General features: G+C 47.3%; 1 long non-coding RNA gene across 1 annotated transcript in view; it reads left to right on the forward strand.

Annotated features, from left to right (window-relative positions):
• Nucleotides 1-21240, forward strand: part of LOC106150136 — a 76258-nt gene that overhangs the window by 30222 nt on the left and 24796 nt on the right. Inside the window, exon 2 of the long non-coding RNA XR_001236765.1 lies at nt 12228-12371. This is a non-coding gene — a long non-coding RNA (uncharacterized LOC106150136). The remainder of the gene's footprint in view (nt 1-12227; nt 12372-21240) is intronic.

The following is a 21240-nucleotide window of genomic DNA, read 5'->3' on the forward strand; positions in this document are numbered from 1 at the left end:
AGATCACAGAGAGTCTGAGGCCAGCCTGGGCTACACAATGAGTTCAAGGTCAGCTTGCACTACTACAAAGCAAGACCCTGTCTCAAAACAAAAACAGAAACAGAAACAAAAGAAAGATTACTGAGTGGAGTAGTACATTTCTTCCTTAAAGCTCAACATAAGCTTTGCTGAAAACCTTTGTTGAAGCTGCCCCGAGGCGGGGGTGTGGACCACCACTCTGCCTCCGTGCTTAATGAACGTCACACTGCATAGGTGGCTGTCTGAGCAGAGATCACTGCACAGACCCAGGCTTGGGCCTCGTGTATGGCATCCTCTCCAGTTTTAAGACTCATAATTTTATGACAGAGTACTTTGATCAGCCATTCAGTTTTGTTGCTCGTAAGGACTCTATCTGATAAGATAACCCTGAATTTCCACACCTCCTCTAAACTGGCATTTCTAGTAAATCCCACTATCCACAACCACTCAAATGAAAATAAAACACAACAAAACAAATGAAGTAAGAGTCAGCTAGTTGTAGAACCCTTAAACCCTTATGGATAACACTGAATACTTTTTAAAAAAAAAATACCATTTCTACAGGTTGCTGAGAAAGAAAAACATCGCATAAGTCAGATGACCTGGTCTAGGCATGTGTTAACCTTCACTTCTAACAGATCTTATGGAAGTGTTCCAGGGCATACTCTTGGGCTGTTGGAGGCGGGTGACCACATAATAGCAGGCATTTCTTTAGCGGAAGGAGTGTCTAGGAATAGAAAGGAGGGCCTGGCTATCTCACTGTCTTTCCTGATGCCACCAGCCTGTGAGGATGCAGAGAGGTCAGATTCCTCTCCATGTTCTCTGGGGTCTCAGGACAGAGCATGGAATAGGAGGAGCAACTCGTGATTTATTTAGGTGGAGCCTGGGGTGCCGTGTTGGACTCCCTCCTCTGACTCTCACCAGAAATGTGATGCCGAGCACACTTGACACCACCGAGCCTCAGTTTTCCCATGGGTGGCTACACTATAATCTATAAAGGTATTAAATTACATTTTGTCTGCCGTCTTTTTTATGTATCTATGCCCAGAGAGCTGCCCATGTCACTGGGAGGTTTCTGGGGCAGGACTGAAAGCAAATTTTGGCCAAATCTAAACCTGCTCTTCTGGATTTTGCTTTGAAAGCTGAAAGTCACTTGGACACCATGATTGATTCCTCCCAAAGATGGGGTGTGTGTTTGGAGGAAGCAGATGAAGCTGGTGCTTTGGTTCACCTTTGTTTCCAGTGAGGGAAGCACACCGCCCAGCACAGGTTGAGAGAGTCCTTTCCTGTGATGAGAAGAGAGTGGGTAGCTGGTGAGACCACTAGCTGTCTGCTGTCATAGCCTGAGGGAAAAGTTTCATGTAGCTCATGGTTTCAGGAGTCCAGTCCATGGTCATTTGGCCCCATTGACATTGGGGCTGTGATGAGAGAGCGCATTATGGCAGGGGGTTTGCGATGGAGGAAGCTGCTTACTTTTTGGTGACTGGGAAGCAAAAGAGAGACAGCAAGGAGCCTGGGTCCCAATACCCACTTCAGTGTGTGTCCATAATGACCTAAATTCTTCCCACTAAGACCTACCTCCTGAAGTTTCTACCCCAACCTCTTGCAATGTGTCACAAGCTGGGACCAAGCCTGAGCCACTTAACCGTAATAGTTAGGCATTCCAAAGGGAACCTGGGAATCCCACAAGGCAGCCAGACCTTGGAAGAGAATGATCACTTGGTGGCTCCTGTAACATGCTGACCTCTTTAAGATGGTGGCAATCCCTGACACTGACGTATCAGAGAGGACTAGTAAGTCAGAAAACCAGAGGGGCCACCTCGAATGTTCTCCTTTGCTTATACCTCCGGGACTTTTCAAACAGCTGCAGGAGTTGGGGTGAGACATGATACTGGCAAAAGAGCTGAGATTGAGTTTCTGAGGACTCTAGGGGCATTTGGGATAACTTTTGAGGGCCCGAGTTTCTGAGGCAAAAATGCCTGGTGGCTGCATATAAAACAGAGATCCTCGTGTGCGGCTATCAAAACTATTGTAGGCATGAAGTTCATGTTTGTGAAAAGCACAGAGCAGTTGTGACGGCCCCAGTACGACTGGGAGCCAGCGCTCCTGGTTCCAGAGGTAGAGCGGAAACTGCACAGCTAGGCTGGCTTCCCCAGGCTCCCGCGTGGGGTGTGTCGGGCTGTGGTATCCATCAGCGCCAGAGCAGGATGTTGACAGTTGGGGCTGCTTCCTTTGTGGGATGGGCAGGGCGTTGCCTCTAAATGCTGACATGCAGCGTTGCTTAGTTTATCAAAGAGGAGAAAGAGGCTCAAATGCTCTCCAAGGGGAACTTTGACAATCTGACAGGATTGTATCCACACTTGGTTACACTTCGGCTGTCTGCACAGAGGGCTGGAAAACCAGTTTCTTCATTCCTGCAGGGAGTTTTGAGTTATCAGAACAGGAAGGACCTAGCTGCTGCCAACCCCGTGCCGGCCAGTGCAAACCTAAACTGGCACAATGGGCTTCATATGCATCATTTCAATTTTTTTAGTAGCCATGTGATGAAAAATAAAATAAAGAAACAGGTGGAATGAATTCTTATACTATTCCATTTCAGCTAATATATTAAAATGGTATCACTGCAATAGGTAATCATATAAAGTGTAAACCCTATAAAATATTAATATAAAAATATCCATGAGGTAGTTTACATGCTTTTTGATTCTTTTTCTTTTAAATGTTTGACATGCAGGGCACATTGTATACCTAGGGAACATCTCAATTTGGATGGCCACATGCTTAATGCCCGCTCATGGCTTCTGGATTGGACAGCTCAGGACTATGCAATCTCTCATGCCCAGGAGACACACGGCAAAGTCTGCTGGCATTTTTAATTGTCATGACTGGAGGGGGAACTGCTGGCGGTAGAGGCTGCAGATGTTATCCAGGGTTCTGCAGTGCACAGGACAGACTCCCCAACAAAGAATCATCGGTCCCAAGACTGACAAGGGCACAAATTGAGAAACTCTGGCTTAGCCCAAGTTCTCCCTCATGCCATGGCTTGGGCAAGTGTTTCCAAGAGGCTAATGTGGAAAACCTCCTGGGGGGCAGTGGAACCTTTAAAAGCTCAGGCCTAGTGGAAGGTCATCTGGGGGAGAGCTCACTAAGGGGGTTGTGGGATGCCAGTCTCCTTCTCTCTGTCTTTTTTGCTTCCTGGCCACCATGGGGTGAACATCTTGGTCTACCACATACTCCCAGCTATCATATGATGCTCCATTATGGGCCCAGAAAAATGGGGTCAACCAGCCATGGACTGAAACGTCCAAAACTGTGAGCCACAATAAATCTTTTCTCTTTATAAGCCAATTTTCTCAGGTGTTTGCTCCAGTAACAGCAGACTATTCCACCTGCCCTCCCCTGTCTCCCTTCCTTCCTTCCTTCCTTCCTTCCTTCCTTCCTTCCTTCCTTCCTTCTTTCCTTCATTCCCTTTCTTTCCCTTCCCTTCCCTTCCCTTCTACTCTCCTCCCTCCCCCTCTTCCCTCTCCCTCTCTTCCTTTCACAGTAGTGGAAATGAGTTACCATGAGCCGGTTGGTAGCAGAACAGATGCTGGCACCCAGGTCCCCAAGCTGAGCCCCAGGCATCCCCAGTGTCATCCTTGCCTCCTCTTGGCAGGTGATTTGCAGCAGGTGTTCCTATCCTTTGTCCAGCACAGCTCAGGAGAGGAATATAAATGACAGGCCACAGGCCACAAGCAAGAAACCACACACCCCCAGCGAAGTTCCTCTGCACAAAAGTTTCTTTTGTGTTTCATCAAAATTTAGGGAAAATTCATGCACTTGTCACAACCTGAAGCGTGGTCCAAGAGACAAAGGAAATGCTGAACCCAGCAAGCCTGCTACAGCTGATACTCAGCCAGCTCTGGGTGAGGCCTTCAAAGCTTGGGTGTCAGAGGGGAGCATCTGCAATGAGCTTGGATTTCTTATTCAACTACAGGAGGACCTGGGACAGTTTTCTGAAAGTCTTGTTGAATGATTATTCTCATCAGTCAATGAAAAGTACTTTGAAATAAGCAGAAGCTACCACTTCAAAATACACAACCAGTTGTGTTGCTTTTTTCTTTTATGGTCTCTATCATCCCAATAGATGTGGAACTTGAAGTTTTTACAGAGACTGGCAGGGGTATGAGTGACTGAATGAACTACACAGCACAGTTTAAGATATAAACTAACCTTTGTTTTTTGTTTCATTGTTTTCCTGTAGCTTTTTTTTGTTTTGTTTTGTTTTGTTTTTGTTTTTTTCCCGTACTGGGAATCGAACTCATGACCTCATGCTTGCCAAGCAGGTGCTGTGCTGCTGAGCTAAATCTCCAGCCCTTGTTTTGCTGTAGTATTGAGGATTAAGCTTAGGAAATGCCAAGTGACATCTGCAGTCCTCTTGTTTTACTTTATTTTGACACAGGGTCTTGCTAAGTCACTAAGTTGCCCAGGCTGGCCTTGAACTTGCAATCCTCCTACGTGTACCTCCTAAGTAGCTGGGATGACAGGCATGCATCACCATGCATTTTATTGTTAAATCACCCAGTTGTTTTACAGTTTCCCTTTACTGGCCTTTGCCCTCCTTGCCTGGTGTCCTTACTTCTATCCTTCCTGCCTCATAGACTATATTTCTGCATTTATTTGTGGAACCACTTTGTGAATATCATGTCATCTTACTTCTCTGGAAGCCCCAAGTTCAAGAATTCCTAGGAAAAACTTCCTTTTGCTGTGTCCTATGCTCCTGGGGAATTTTAGACCTCACTTCCTTCTTGAACTTGCAACCTCTGGAATCGCTTGGAGCCTGTTCCTCCTCCACAGGGAGAAGCAGCCCTTTCTGCATGTTTCTTCTGACCAAAAGCCCTTGGCTTACACGGAGGCCAGTCCCACACCCATGAATGTCCTTGTTGGCAATTCTTGATTAACTTGGTTTGTGTTTAATTTGGAGACTATGGCTTGTTTTTCTCTACTTTATGTGTTTAGGGACTCATTAACCCAGTAGATGAGTAAGCAGAGCTCAAGCTGTCTCCGTCCGTTTGGTTTCTAGCATGTGGTAGGGACAGAGTTGGAGAGGAGGAGGAGGAAGCTGTTGGAAAATTAGATTGGAGGAAAGGCCCGGTGGCTCTCATGCCTGGCTCAGACCCCAGCACTGTCTCTGTAATTATGGGATGACAGCTAGAACTCTGGCCCTCAAGGATGCACAGATGTCATGGGTTGCGTGACACTTGGGAATTCCCAGCCCTTTGGCCCAGGGATGCAGCCTGACTTGAGGGACCCTGGTTTTCTCACCATTGGTGGGAGACTGATTTCTCTTACTTCCATGAACATGCCGGCATCAGCTCGTTGGGCTGCAGACACCAGACTCAGCCTTCAGAAGTAGAAAGTACGGTATCATACAGCCAAGCACTAGAGAATTGTCCTGGAAAAGACAACGAGGGCCCTGCACATTCCCGGGAGCTGGATGGGTCTCCCCAGTGGCCTCCAGCTGTGAGTGCAAATCTTCGATCACGCTTAGGGGTTTGAGGCAAGGCCACAAGCACAACACCAGCCCCTGAGTCCTCAGGTAGCAACCCAGGTGCTCACGGAGTTGAGTGTCCTCAGAGAGGGCAAGGACTGAGCGGGAGGCTGTGCTGTCCACTGTCCAAGTACGGGTTCAGCCCTTTGTGGCTGCAAAGAGCTGTTCTCCTCAGGGAAGTACGGGATGGGAAGTACGGGATGGCTTTTCACAAGTTTCCTGTTTATTCCACACACAATGTCCTTCTTAAAGGAGGTGAAGCTCTGACTCTAGAGATCTATTTTAAGGCCCTGCAGACCACTCCAGATCAGTGGGGAGCTCTGCTGAGTCTCGCAGTCTCCCGGCTCCCCACTGGCTCAGTACGGGTGTGAAATGGGAGGCAGATGAGGCTTCCTTCCCTGCTGCTGTGCAGCTGTTCGCTGACTGCTTCCTGTGCTTGACCAGGGTGTGTGCTGCTACGCAGCCCTGCAACCTGGCTCTGTGCTGCAGGCGATGCCAGGACGCCGCAGACCCCACGAGGCGAGGACGATTAATAAGAGGGCGTGCTCCCTGTGCTTCCAGGTCCCTATTTTGTAGTCGTATTTGCTGTCCCAGCACATGGCATTAGCTGAATCTTAATGAAAACAGTTCTTTGATGCGGATGAGCGTTGTGGGTGCTTTCATGAAACGACTTCAGAGCACAGTTGACCTGGGTTCTCAGCGGGTACAGAATAGCCGTGTACTCCTGGAAGGGGCGCCGAAGCCGTGGACGTCAACAGCATATCACATCTCCCTTTTTCTGCTGCCTCTGCTGATTTTGTTTTGAATTGAAGACACAATGCCTCGTTTTGCAGAGGGTGCGTGCCTGAGAGTGTCGTTTTTTAGCGAGCATAAACAAAACCTGATGTTCTAGCTGGATTTATTTTTTCTGGTTTTTCTTGTATTGTGGCTTTAAAAAGTTGAGGGTGTAGAAACCCTCGGAAAGACAGGCCGGTGTTTAACAGCACACAAATGGATCTTAAAACCATCCGTCCCCCAGCTTGCCTGTGTTTTAGGACTGTGAAGTCAACAGAGCTGTAAAACCAGTTCTGTGCAGAGGCTCTGCTGGCTGCTGCAAAGCCAGCCGCCCCTCTCCCTATGTTGGAAGTGTCTGCTCAGCCCTGGCGCTGCCCAGGCCCCTGCAAGACCTCACCGCTCACTTTTGCATGCCTCACAGCATCTCCCAAAAAGAAAACACGTTCAGCCTCTGCTAGGGCTGCCCTCTCTTTCCTGTGGCAGTTTCCAGCCTCTGCTTAGCATGTCTCCCTCCTCCACCTCTTCCCTCCATCCCTTTCTTGGCTGGTGTGGGCAGCAGCAGGGACGCTGGCAGTGGGGATGCTGGGTGGCTGGGTGGCCTCGTTGTCCTCTCACCCTGTTCCCCTAGGCTCCAGATCTCTTTCTTTTTTTTTGGTTTTTCTCCGGTACCGGGAACCGAACTCACGACCTTGCGCTTGCCAGGCAGGCGCTTTGCCGGTGAGCTAAATCCCCAGCCTCAGATCTCTTTCCTTGGCACTTATGTCTTTTCCTGACAGATCACCACAGGTCAGAATAAATTCAGGCCATGCTACGGGTGGCCAGGGCATGTGCTAATGACGAGTAAGGACAGGGTGGGGGTGGCAGGACTCAGCAGGCTCCCTGTGGGTCTGCCTGCCAGCTCAGTCTGGGAAGCCTTCCTCCTTTTCCCTCACTCGGTCCAAGGGCTCGTCCAGAGGCCTCTCTCTCTGCAGCTCCCGCCTCCCCTGCGAAGGGCAGCCTGTTTGCCTTTCTCCTTTAATATTCGCACATCCATCACAAACCCGGGAGAGTTCAGGTGGCCTGGCAACTGCCCCCTGGCTAGAACACATGAGAATGGAGGAATTATGACTTCATAGTCCCCAGAGGGAGTACAAGTTGGAAATATAATCAGATGCAACAAGCTCTACATGGATTTGTACGTGACCAGGTTCTAAAGATGTTCAGAGGGATCCAGGAATCACGGCGTGTGCACAGGGGCCTTGGGATGAAGCCTGGAGGGTCCTGTGCTCTGAGGTCACAGTCCAGGAGGAGGCATTCCATCTCGGAATGAAGAAATCTTCCTGCTCACCCTGATTCCAGACCCTTCTTAGCAAGGGCTAACCACACGGGAACACAATTCGGACTCCAGGCTTCTTGAATTGGAACAGAAAGAGATAGGTTTACTTTAAAAAGGCTCTAAAATTGAGAAAGGGGGAACGTGACAGGGATCAACAGGGCGGAAACTCCTGAGGGGAAACACCCCCTACCCATCCAAGGCTCCAGTTTCTTGCCCTCTGGCAACTGTTGAAATCCCTTCTCTCTCTGGGTGGAGCTTTCTGCTGCCTGACTGCCTCAACTCTTCCACTCCCCAACCCAGTGAGGTTCAGGCCACAGCTCCCCTCCCAGCCATGGGTGCTTTCTTCACTTCCCTTTTCCACAGCTCTGTTTAGCCTCTCTTGATTTCCTCACAAGTCCCTTCTCCATGGCCAGGGAGGGCTGCTGTGGAGCCGAAGGACATCCTCCTGGCCCTGTGTGAAGAGCAACCCCATTTTATGTCAGTATGGGCCCACCTGTCAGCGTCCCCGGAAGTGACTGACATCAGAGAATCATCTTTCCCCATGTGCCTTAGGAAAGACTCTAGCACGAGCTGGATTGTGTCCCCCAAAGGCATAACCCCAGTACCTCAGAACATGACAGATTTAAAGTCAGGGCCTGCACAGAAGTGACTGAGTTGAAGTGAGGCTGTTGGGGTGGGCTTCAATGGAATAGGACTGGTGTTCTTAGAGAAAAAGGAGCTCAGGACACAGACTCAGGCAGAGGGAAGAAAATGGCCAACTAAGGGCCTTGGGAGAGAGACTTCAGGGGAGGGGTCTCAGCCCTACCCACACCTTGTTCTAGAAAATCAACCTCCAGCACTGCAAGGAAAGACGTGATGTTGTTGATGTGACCCTGTCAGTGGTATTTACTGTTAACAGTGTTTTTTTTTTTTTTTTTTTCTCCGGTACCGGGAACCGAACTCACGACCTTGCGCTTGCCAGGCAGGTGCTTTTGCCGCTGAGCTAAATCCCCAGCCCCCAGTGGTATTTACTGACCAGGCCAGACTAACAGCTACACCCACTTTTGAGTGCTATCATTTTTTGTGATCCCCATAAGGTTCTTGGATGACCCTTGTTTGCCTGTGACAAGCAGGTACAGATCCCCAAAGTACTGTTACATGTTTCCTCAGTGATTAGCTAATCCCTGTGGCCCTCAAAGCAGCTGGACACAGAGATAGATATTTTCTGGTTAGCTTGCCGACAGACCCCCCCCTTCCAATTACAAACATCTCACCTGTGCACCCCACCTGTGCCTTGTGACCTGCCTACTCCCTGTAAAGGTCCAGACCAGAGCACCTGCTGGACTGCTGTCCTCTGTAGCTCTGGGTGCCCTTGCTACTTCCATTGCCTGAGGAAAAGCTGTTTGCTTACTGCTCCTTTTGGTCATTGACAGTCTTATTACAGGTAGCTAAGTTATTTAGGAATATTGTAGGCAGTCTGATAAGGATGGAGCTTTGGGAGGTCAGTGCAGAAGACAACTGTGGCTGGAGGCGCATTCACTGAAGGCCAGACTTCAAGAAAAAGAGGAACAACTACACCCATCTACTTCCCCTAGGGATGCACAGCAGTGGCTGATATTCTAAATAGGCATCAATCACCTTGAGGGGGAGGCCCAAACCTTTTTAGCCCACCCCTTCCATGAAAGTCCTTGTCTATCCCACACACACTTGCCTGACTTGCTTCCCAGTTTGATCCAATTTAATCAATATTACTTAAATGACTATACTTGTTGTAATCTAACGGGTTCACTATAGTTTTATTCCACCTCACACCCACCTTGTGACTTCCCTTTGCAGCAGTATTACCTAAGTGAATATATTTGGAAACTTATTGATTGATTATAGTTCTTTAGATCTGCCTCATCTCGTGGTTTTGCTCTATAAAACTCCCTTGAGAGTTAGTATCTCTGGCCACCCACTCGGGACCCCCTCTGTCTCTTGCAGGTTTTCTTTCTCTCAATACATACTTTCTACTATTAGCCTCTGTTGTCCCTGCAATTCATTCTTTGATTTCAGGGAACATGAACTCGGCATATCTAGCAGATTGGGAGTTCTATTTCCCTTATATTATTTGGAGATGCTATATCATCCCTATATCAGTTTGGGGCTGTGACTTGGATGGGATGAGGAGCTCACCTGGACCTGCTTCTCCCTCCAGGCACTGAGCCTGCTTCAGCAATTGGTGCCCCTCTTGCCTGGGGATCAGAGATCCCACAGGAAGTGGTCCATCTCCTGAACCCTGTGCCTGATATCTGTCCATGGCAGCATAGTGAGGATGTGAATTAGACTCTGTTGGAGTGAGCATTTGGCCTTGTTTAGTGGCTGCTTCTGTTTAAACTTCTTAACCTACTTAACCCCCTTCTAAGACCACTCAGAATGTTTCCCACTGGTGACTCCGGTTAATTGCCTCCAATGATAGCGGGGCTTCCATGAGGATGACTTCGAACTGCAGCGGCTCTACTGGGACACGTGGCAGACTTCACAAGGCCCTCATAGCTCAGCATCTAAGACCTCACCAATAGACGGCTGATTTTGCTTGGCACAAGGGGGGTGAAAATGGGGAAAATGTCTCTAGTCTGTCTCAAACTGTGCAGTTCCTGAAGGACTGTCTCTACCACCAGCCTCTCCTCCACTTCCTCTTTCACTTTCAACAAAACTTCAGACCCCTTTCCTTCCCCAGAAGCTTCTTTGGGCTGAACCCTAGTGCTTTCTCCAGCCCTTAGTCCTCCTTGCTCAGTAGATTCGTCCTTTATCCTTCAGCCCTTCTTCCCCCACCTCCCTGCCTTCCTTAACCCTTGGGGCTCCCTCTGCCAGGCCCTACCCTGTGTGTTGGTGGGACAGAAGGCCCTGACCTGCCTCTCCCCTGAACAATCTCGCTTAGATCTACGTGCAATTGTTAAAGACCTTCCAGCCAGTAAGAATGGGGAAGAGTTCAGTGATTGATTTAGCCCGGTCCTCTGGGTGTGTTCTCCTGGATTCCCTGATGTATATCAACTTTTTCAGCTCTCAAGCATGAGATATACCATTTCATTGCAGCATGGCAATTAAGGGTAGGAAAAGGGGACCACAGAGAGAGAGGAGTGAGGGGAAGGTGAAAGAGAATAGGGGAAGAAGGTGGGTAGGTATGGACATGTCACAGTGAAACCCATTAATTTGTACAATTAATATGCTTTAATTATTTACAAAGGCAATTAAGTTTCACTGAGGTTTAGAGGCACCATTCGAACCATCGTGATTTCTAATTTTGTCAGTGGCTTATGCCTAGCAATTAGAGATATTATCTAAAGACATACTGTAAAGAGGCAGAGTGCTCCTCTCTCTGGAAATGTACAGTAGCGTAACAACATGAATACAGCGTTGCAGAAAAGGCCAAATCAACAAGCACTGTGCAAATTGATGGCTTGTAAAACATAACTAAGTACAGGAAAGCAAACCAGGGCAATTTGTGCCCTCCGGAGCTCCTCGTAATTAGAGACACTTGCAGATTTGTAAATAAAGGGAACTCTGAAGTTAGACTGCCTGGCCTTAAAACACAAATGAAAAGAGAGTCCAAACATCCATCTCTGCAATGACGGTCAGGGAGACCCGCTCCTTGTGTCCATGCTAATGTACAAGGGGAGGAAATCATCCCCCCCTGGGAGCATCCTACTCCCTTCTTGGTGGACCCAAGGCAGCACATCCTGCCATGATCACTTCTTATTTATGGCCATCGTCCCCAGGAGTACACAAGCCACACCTGTGGTGGGACTTGATTATCACCCACATAGTTGACTTTACCTGAACCTCCTTCTGTCTCCCTAGGAGCCCTTGCTTCCAGCTTCTTTCTCCTTAATTCCACTACCCAATAACCTTCTGGAAAAACAGTGGTTTCCAATGGTCTGTATTGTATCCCTGAACATCTCACCCCAAGATCCCTGACTCCCCGCCTTGTGTCTTTGCCCTCCTATGGCTCTTTTTTGGCCATTAAAGTGTTCTTGCTGGTGTCAGAAATTTCTGACCTTCCTTTCAGTCCCTAACGGTGAACTCTGTTAACAATAATGCCTAACTCTCTGAGCTGCTAACTCTGCTGACACAAGCCATATCTGGGAGGCTAAATAAGAAATAGAACCTCTCACGCCAAATGTTATGGTTTAGACCTAGATGTCCCCAAAGGCCTCCTGCATTTACAGGCAGGAAGGTGATTGAATCAGGATGTGGAGGACTTACTGTCAGGAGGTGGGGTCTGGTGGGAAGAAGTGGGCGTGACCTAAAGATGTATCTCTCTCTGGCCCCTCCCTCCTCTGCTTCCAGACCACCGGACTTGAGCAGCTGTTTTCTGCTGTGCCTCTCTGTCACACTGTTCTGCCTTGGAGATGGCCAACTGCACACTAAAACTAAACCATGAGCCTAAATAAACTTCTCCTGCTTTCAGTTGTAAATGTTGGGTATTTTGTCTCAGTGGTACAGAAAGTGAGACACCATTATATTCTCTAAAGCGAGTATCTCCAAAACCTTCAAACTATGCTTCCAGGGTTCCTTGACAAGGGACACTTAATTCTCACCTCTAGTTTCTGCAATGTTCCCATCCTCCAGGCAGTGACGCCAAATGGAGACCAGTCAGTCTGAGGCTTGTGAGTGGTAAACAGAACAGTGAGTCCCACATTTCTTCTACCACCTGAGATCCCTGGCACCATCCTAGCCTGTCTATCCAACAGTGTGCAATTCACAGTCATCAAGGTATGTTGTGCATGTTTTTTAAAGTATAATTTTCCTCCCCTTCTCACAATACCTTTTGGTTTCACATGGAAAGGCAACAACACACATGCGCCATCACAGCTCCGGGACTTACTGAGGTCCCTATTTATTTCAGACCTGAGACATTTTATCTTCATCTGCAGCTTGGTCCTTATTGGAGATATGGATGATATTTTTCTCTGCACACTTGGACAGGGAACTTATTCATCACCACTCATTACTTACTCCCTCTGTCGCCCACAATGGTTGGAAGGTCCTTAAAAACAAAATATTACAATGCAGCCCTCAAGTGTGCTCCCTGGGACACGCTAGCTCCTCTGAAAGGAGGACTTTTTCCGTAAAGAGTTAACACCTTTAATTCAAGGAAGAATTAACACCATCATTTTCCCTCTCCCGAAGACCAAAAGACACTTGAATGGTTTTAAGGCTTTTGAAGGCTTAGTGACTATTGCAGAGATTGGATCCTGAACCTATTCCCCTGTAGTCTCTTTCTCTCGTATGCTGAGGCAGGACCCTCAGCATACACAAACTGGAACTCCCAAATCCACAAACTGGAACTCCCAATCTCTCTTTGCATTTCAAAACCTCACTCCTTCTCCACCCTTTCTCCTACTCTTGGAGTCCCTGTTTGGACTCACTTTCTATTTCCCTCTTTTTAAATAGAAAGGAAAGACATAGTTTTGGAGCTCTTGCCCCAAAATACAAGGGAAGCCAAAGGCCTTCTGGGTGCCTTAGATCTATGTCTCAAGCATTACCCTCTTGCTCACATGCTGCTGCCAGTTCAGCCCAGAGCACTGCGGGCTTAACTGTGAGTCACTTGATGGATTTCCACATACTCCATGCAGTTCGGAGCCTTCTACTCACTGAGAGCCTCTAACACTTACCCATGTTCGCACTTGTCTCCTACAAAATCTGCTACTGCTGCCCCCTTACGTCACTGTCCTCTGCTTTCAAAATCCTAAGTCCAGCTGCCCTCCTTCCTCCTTCTCTGAGGGACCACCTCACAACAACATCACCATCATCATCGTCATCGTTGTCACCATGATCATCTCCTAGTCCTTCCTTACCCTGACATTGCTGAAACTGCTCTCCAAGGCTGTCGTGTTGTATTCAGGGGATGATTTTTTTTTCCCTCATCCTACAGAGGGGAAATTTCAGTGATTAGATTTTCAACACTCCAGAGTTTTTGACACTCCTGCTGATGTAAGGTGAGAAGCCTTACTGTACACTCTTTTCCTTTGAAGAGTGTTTTCTAGTGACAGCGAAATAACCCAGTTGCCAGGAGATCAGTGACTCTTTACCAGAGACACCAGAGTTTAGATTTTGATTTGGCCAGAGTGGTTGCATTTACATCAGCCTTGCTGCTGATGTAAGGTGAGAGTGCTAATGTTAATGCAGACAGCAAGTACACTCTCGGGGTTGTCGGTGATGTTGGTGGGTGTGGAAGAGAGGGTTCATGTCATTTTCAGGAACGGCCATCCAATATGGATCCCAGATCAATGACCTATGAGATGAGAGGCTTTTCTTCTATGCAAGCACTAAGCTATTTTCAAAATTGACACCACGTCTGTAGTTGGACCCCCAAAACTATAAAACCTCCTCTTTTGACAATTGTTCTAAGGTAACTACTTCCCAAGAACACCTTCCCCATCACCTGTTTCTTCCATTGCTCAGCCTCCTTTGGAGACAGAAATTCTCCTTAAAGGAGCACAAGCACAACAACTTAATGTCTGAGTCTGGAAAAACTACCTGGAAACAAGCTGGATGTTTCATGCACTCATGTAAGCTCCAGACCAGAAGACCAGGCAGTCAGTCCAACATTCCTTTCCTGAAATTCAGCCAGACCTCCCAGAAGAACACACATTGTAGCTAACGGAATCCTATAGACCACAGGGTACTTGATTTTGTGTGTCACCTTGACTCAATTCCTTGTGTCCAGATATCTGGCTAAGCATCATGGCTGCATGCTACTCTGAGCTCTGGCCGCTCTGCTGGTTCAGGCAGATCACTGGCAAGTGTTAACCCAGTGGTTTGACTCTCAGTTTTCCATGTTATTTGGCTATGAAGCCTTACTGTACACTCTTTTCCTTTGAAGGGTGTTTTCTAGTGACAGCGAAATAATCCAGTTGCCAGGACATCAGTGACTCTTTACCAGAGACCCTTTTGGTTGTTACAATTGGAAGAAAAAGAGCTACCAGCAGCATCCAGAGAGTAGAGGCCAGGGATACTTCCGTCTGTCCTACAATGCACAGGACTGCCCCACAGGAAAGAATGACCCTGCACAGGGTCAGCAGTTTGAGAACCACTGGTCTAAACAACAGCATTGTTGCTGTGACACTCTCCAGCCTTATTTAAGAAACAAAAAGCTCACCAACTCCGCTGAATTGATGGAGATTGATTCTTATAATAATGTCTGCCTTTGCATTTTATGAGCTTCTCTGTGGACATAGAAACAGAATAGTGTTTTATTTTGTTTCTGGACAAAAATAGGCCTTGACCACACCACAAAGGGAAACTGGGATTCAGATATTTTTGAAAGAGAATAATTCCCCATGCAGCAACCATGGTGATTTGAGTCCTGGCTCTCATGCCAACTTGTGGGTGCTTGGGGAATGTCGCTGTCCTCTAGGGGTAGAACGAAGGCACCTCCAGACCTCTGCTGGCTCTAATAGAGTTTATTCCAGAACAAGTCCCTGCATTATTCAATTTGGAGAATTGCTAAAGCACAAGATAGAAAGGAAAAGGGAAGGAGATACTATCATGGCTCTGCCCTTCCTCCTTGGCTGTGGGGCATGTCCGCCCCCAGCATGTGCTTCCATGTGACCCACTGCCCCTCTTTACATGAACCGAAGAGCCAGCAGTGAAGAAAGGAAGAGGTTTGGCAAGCAAGGGGGCCAGCCAGTGGTGAGGCGGTGGTTATGTAAGGCAGCTGGGCAGAGGGAGTTCTCAGCATCTGCTTTCAAAATGAGGCCGAGGGTGAGCTGTAGCCTGGGCGCAGTTGGCTTCTGTACCTGCAGGTCGGGCAGATTCAACCAACTGCAGATCAAAACATCCAGAGAAAGATCACATCTCTACTGAATATGTATAGTTTGTTCTCGTCATCCTTTCCTAAACAACACAGTATATTGGCCGTGTACAGAGTATTTCCATTGTATTAAACATTATACACCAACTAGAGATGGTCTCATTTCCGCAGGAGGTGTGTGTAGTTTCTACACAAATACTGTGCCTTTTATTACTGGAGATTGGAGCACCTGTAGATCTTGGTGTCCAGATGCGGGTGGAGAGTGGCTTGAAACCAGTCTCTCGAGGACACTAAGGGACAACTGTATTCTCAAGCAGGATATAGCAATAGGTCTCAGATATTTTTATATCACTCTTTGAAAGATTTATACTTTTTTCCAGGATGAATTCTAGCTCATTGATGATATGCTTCATTGGCATAATTTAATAACCTCAATTGTCTTTAGACTGAAAGTTTTAAAAAAATTTTTCCTTTGTTTTCAGAAATAGCTAGTGTAAGTAATTTTTAAAATATACATATAAAATCCTTACATGAATTACACAGGTAACCCATGCACATGGTAAGTAATTTAAATATTAAAAAATGACATACAAGGAAACAAGTAAGTCTTCCTCTCTGCTCAGGGGTACATCATCCTTATTTTCTTATCAAAAATGGTCCCGAGGGGATGGAAGAAGTTGGGACACATACATCAAACCGAGGAGGCACAGCTCTGTGACAGCTTGGGAAAGAACACAGAGTCACCAGCCAGAGACTGGAAGGGACAGCTTCCTGTAAGATAGTATTCTGTTCTAGGCAGACATTCACAGGGCAATACATGGATGCACATGACTTAGATAGTTTTCCTGCTGTTTTGCTGATGAAAAAGAAGAAGTAAAAAAAATCAAGGAGCAGGAAGAAGTCAAGAAGTAGAGACTTTTGGACTGACAGGCTGGAATTACACTGGGGTTTCTTCTGGAATAGTTCACTGAGGCATACAGGCGAATGATTCACGTCTCTCCTCCTATGCTGTTGTTTCTCTGTGTTGGCTAACACAGGGAAGGAACCCAAGTTAGGAAAGAAAAGATAGGTTTCCTTTGTGCATTGTCAAATTCTACTGTCTTTCTGTGTGTGAGCAAGTTCTGGTTAGGATGGGATGCATGGCCTCTCAGGATGTCCAGTGCCCCCATTTATTCAGTCGTGGATTTCCCAGCTCATGTTTTCCTTGCTTCAAGCCTAGAGGGACTCCATGGTAAGAGAAGACTATTGCACTGCTGGGCAGGCACACTCCCAACGCGGTGACACCATCATCACTATACACAGAGCCAATCAGAAAAGTGCTATGTTGGACCAATCAGAAGATGCCATTTTCAATGCTTCATTTGCATGTGGTCATAACCAGTCAAGAGACACTATTACTGATCCTTCATTCATATGTAAGAGGAAGTCAAACATGGTTTTTGATAGGACAGTATACACCTGACATGATGCCAAGTGAGTGTATGATACAGTAACTGTCAGAATGCCTTATTTACATTAAAGAGAGAGAGATAACCTGGGAATTTTGGGTACAATAGACCCTGTGGTTTACCTTGGGGCCACTGTGAGGGTTTTTATCAGCTTGCCCTCACTCTGCAGAGTGTATTTGTTTTGCGTCTTCAATAAATGTACACATTTGCTGCCTTTTCTGTGCGTTGTGGCCAAGTGTTCGAGACATGAGGAACCTGGGAAGAAGCCCCGAGGGACTCTCCGTCTCATGACAATGGGTTGGGCCAGCAAGAAAGATGGGAGCTGGGGATATATCTCAGAAGCACGGCGCCTGCCTGGCAAGTGCAAGGTTCTGAGTTCGATTCCTGGTACCAAATAAATAAATAAAGAAAGAAAAATGGACACACATAGTGTGCTGATCTGCTGTGTTTACACATGTGCTCCTCTCTATTATGACTTCACTTCTAAAGCATAAATTCAGAAATAAAATTAAGATTTTCAAGATGGAGATAGCAGAACCTTACCCTAAGTACAGGGTCAGAAGTACAAGGTCCTTCTGGGCCCAAGGCCCTGTCCTCCTCCCAGGTGGATCACCCACGAACCAGGCCCAGCTGCTCTGGATGTAAAAACAGAACTACCGAGGGATCTTGAAACCAAGAGATAAGCAGTCTGAGGCTGAGACCAGTACCCCCAGGATGGGAGAACTGTGCCCTGGGAGGAACTTGGCTTCCTGATGACCTTGCTGGACCTCAGGTTTTAATCTCCTTGGAGCTTACTGGAGTTCTTATCTTCATAGATAAAAATATCCTTTTTTAAAAAGCTGGTTTGAGCTGAGTGTTCTGCTACTTGCCTATGAAAGCTTTTTAATATATATAGGAGGACAATTTGTCCAGAATAAATGAATGTCGTCCTGCTATACTTCCTCTTCTTTACCTGGCTGCCGGGCTCCATACTGTGCTTTTGACAAAGGTGGATTCCTAACTATGGGGTGGAGTTAGTCTTGATAAGACTTTGAAACGTAAAACCTAAAGAAGACTCAAACAATCAAGCTGGAAATCAGGCCCTGTAATCAGATTCCGGGTGGAATGCTATTTCAAACAATTACCTAGCCCAAGTCATTTTCCCTCCTTAAAGACGCTGCGTTTGAGCTGGATGTTGTGGTGCATTCCTGTAACCCCAGCATTCTGAGAGGCTGAGGAGAATTCAAGTTTGAGCCTATCCTGGGCAACTTAATGACTTAGCAAGACCTGTATCAAGATAATAATTAACAAGAGACTGAAGAGGTAGCTCAACGCAAAGACCCTAGGTTCAATTCTCAGCAAAACAAAACAAACGAAAAGGAAAAAGAATAAAATGTGTTAGCAGGCACTGTCACTTTAGGTAAATGGGTTGCCTTGTGAGAGTCACCTGTGACCTAAACAAGCATGCATGCATTTATCCAGTCACACCTAGGGTTAAGTTAACCCTTGCACCCCCACTGTCCCACACATTCAACTTATGGGTCAATTTATGGGTTCAGGAATAATAATAACTGAGGACCTTTGAATGCGACCTCAGAAACCATTAGCCAAGCGGTGGACTGTAACAGTGAATCCCTGCAGACAGTTTTACCACCTTGAAGATATTTATTCATTTCTCCTGGGCTTGAAAGGTGCTAGCTGGGGCTAAGGTTGCTTTAATCGTAGTACCAGGGTGTCTGGGAGATTCTCCTCAGGTTGACCTTGCAGATTCAAGCCATCACCCTAGGGGCAGTTGGGTCATCACCCTGCTGATGGCCTAAGATGGCTCCTAAACCATGGCTGAGGAATATTGAAAGGTAATGAACATAAGTTACTGGAAAATGTTAACAACAGTTTGACACCGTTTCTATCAACAGTCCTAAGTGCCTGTGACCCTTAGACTTGTAGAAGTTTATGGGTGGAAACGCCCCGCAGGTTATCTAACCTAGTCCTGCTACGGATGGAACGGCGACACAGGTGTGACGGACTCCTCAAGGTCATGTGGGCAATGCCAACCCAAGATTAAGTGTCCTGATTCCTTACCCAGCGCCCTTTCTCCCTATTGTTCACGCTAATATTGCTACAGTCCCCTCTGATTGGTTTACGCTCACAAGACACTCTCTGGAGGATAAGATTACAGATTTTTTTCTTTCATATTCCTTCCCACTCCTTCCCAAGGCCCCAGTGCTGTAGTGACCCAGCCCGTAAGACACTGGCTGGAGCCAAGCAGAAAGAACTTCCTGCCAAGTGACTTTTGCCCAGGCAGTAGGTCTGAGGAGCTGGGGACAAAGGAGTCTTAGTTGTAATCAGCCTTGGGCTAATTCGGTCAGGCTCAAAACGGGCCCCAATTACTCCATAGGCTGTCAGGATCACGCAATGCCAGGCCTAGAAGGAGACACAGAGAATCTGGTCCTGTGGTTTTCTAACTGCTCCCAGGCGCTCTCTGGGGTGCCTTCCATTTGACCTCCGAGAAGGTTGAGCAGACCCAGGCTCAGGCCCCCCTCTGAGTTCTTTTATTGACTTAGGGTTTGGTGCTAGAAGTGATACCTACAGATCTAGTCCAGCACACTCATCTTTTCAAGATGAGCAAAATGGAAGCTCAGGGTGAGGGAAGGGGGACTGCGATGACTGTGTGCACAGGTGCACACCTGGCGAGCGCCGGAATCAGGGCTGGAAACTCTACCACCCAGTGTCCCCCTCGTGACCGTTTGAGATGGCCTGGCACCTCTAAGATCTCCTACATGGGACTGGTTTGAGAGCTGAGCTTCAGGGGCTGGGGATTTAGCTCAGCGGCACAGCGCCTGCCTGGCAAAGGCAAAGTCGTGAGTTCGGTTCCCGGTACCGGAGAAAAACCAAAAACCAAAAAGACAGTTGAGCTTCAGAAATGAGCCCTGTGTTGGCAGCTTATCTGGGGGAGGGAAAGGGCTAAAATCAAAGGACTGCCTACTGTATAAGGGAAGTGGACAATCTAGTCCTTCATTCATTGCAGACTTCTTCAGCTGTCTTCTGTACCAGACCCACCCCACCTGTCCTGGCAACTCCTTCATTTAAGCCCCATGGGAAACCGCAGGAGCCGTGTTCCAGGGAGAGGGAGGGACTGAGCCGGGGTAACACAGCCCGTAAGCAGCAGAGCCACATCCGAATGGACGCTCTTTTAACTCAGTCGGCTGTGCTGTGCCATATCGCGTCCTACGATGCTTTCAATCTTTTCCTTTTTCTTTTTGCGAGGCTCAGGAAGCCAGCAGCTGCCAGTTGCATGTGAGCCATGCAAAAGAGCCTAAAGCCAGTTAAAAACAAAACAAAACTTGAGCTTCCCTTTATGCTGTTTGGAAAGTGACAAGGGCCCCACTGTGTCTGTCTCCTGGGGACTCTCTTTGTGAAGTGAGTGCCCTCCAGTGCTAATCATGCTGCTGTTCAGGCCTTTATGATTCAGCCGCATGCAACTGCAGCACCGTCCCCCACTCTCGGTGGAAAATACTGCTCATCTTGCTGCTCAGCAAGGGTGGGTCTCGGAGCAGCTGGTCCTCGGGGACATGGGCGAGGCAGAGTGCTGTGCAAGTGGATGCCAGCGATGGAGAGATAACAACTGTGCCCTGGGGGGAGGAATCATTCACTTGCATGAGGGTGCCAGCCTGTGGTGGCGCAAGACATTTCCAAATGTCCACGTCTTTCAAAAGATGCCTGGTGGCCATAGAGTGTTAGCAGCTTCTGAAGCCATTTCGGGACGTGCTTAATCCCAGCCTCTGGTCATTTAAATATTCTTTATAAAGACCAGGAGTCATACTGAATAAACTGGACTGATGGAGATGCTGGGAGGGGAAGGGATGGTGGAAAGGGAATTCGAAGGGAAGTATGCGACTCGGCCATCCCTTGCCATGGCCTTGAGATAGATTATTTCAGATAGGAAGTACGATGGCTGTCGTTCTTTCAAATATTTATGCTTTCAGCCTTAGTAACCAGATTCTTTCCCTTTGCTCTTAGGCTTTATTGTTAGAAGTTAATGGTTATGATGGTCTGATGGTGGCTTGGGCCTGGCCATGTGGTCTGAATATTAAGGCTAACACTAGGTACTTTCTTTGGCAGCCTTAGAGAGAAGCACACTATCCTTCCATTTTAAAACTAAACCATAACTTTTTTTTTTTTTTTTTAGTACTGGGAGCTGTTCAACTGAGGGCTTTTAAACTGAGCTATATCGTATGGCTTTTAAGTTTGAGATAGCTACATAGCTTAAGTCATTTGCTAAATTTTCCAGGCTGGGCTTGAACTTGCAATCCTCTTGCCTCAGCCTCCAGAGTGCTGGGATTACAAGCGTGCACAACCACGCTGGGATAAAGCATAGCATTTTTGGAAAACATTTGAA

The sequence above is a fragment of the Chinchilla lanigera genome, unplaced genomic scaffold (genome assembly GCF_000276665.1).
Source record: "Chinchilla lanigera isolate Chin_1 unplaced genomic scaffold, ChiLan1.0 scaffold00064, whole genome shotgun sequence".
NCBI classification, from domain to species: Eukaryota; Metazoa; Chordata; class Mammalia; order Rodentia; family Chinchillidae; genus Chinchilla; species Chinchilla lanigera.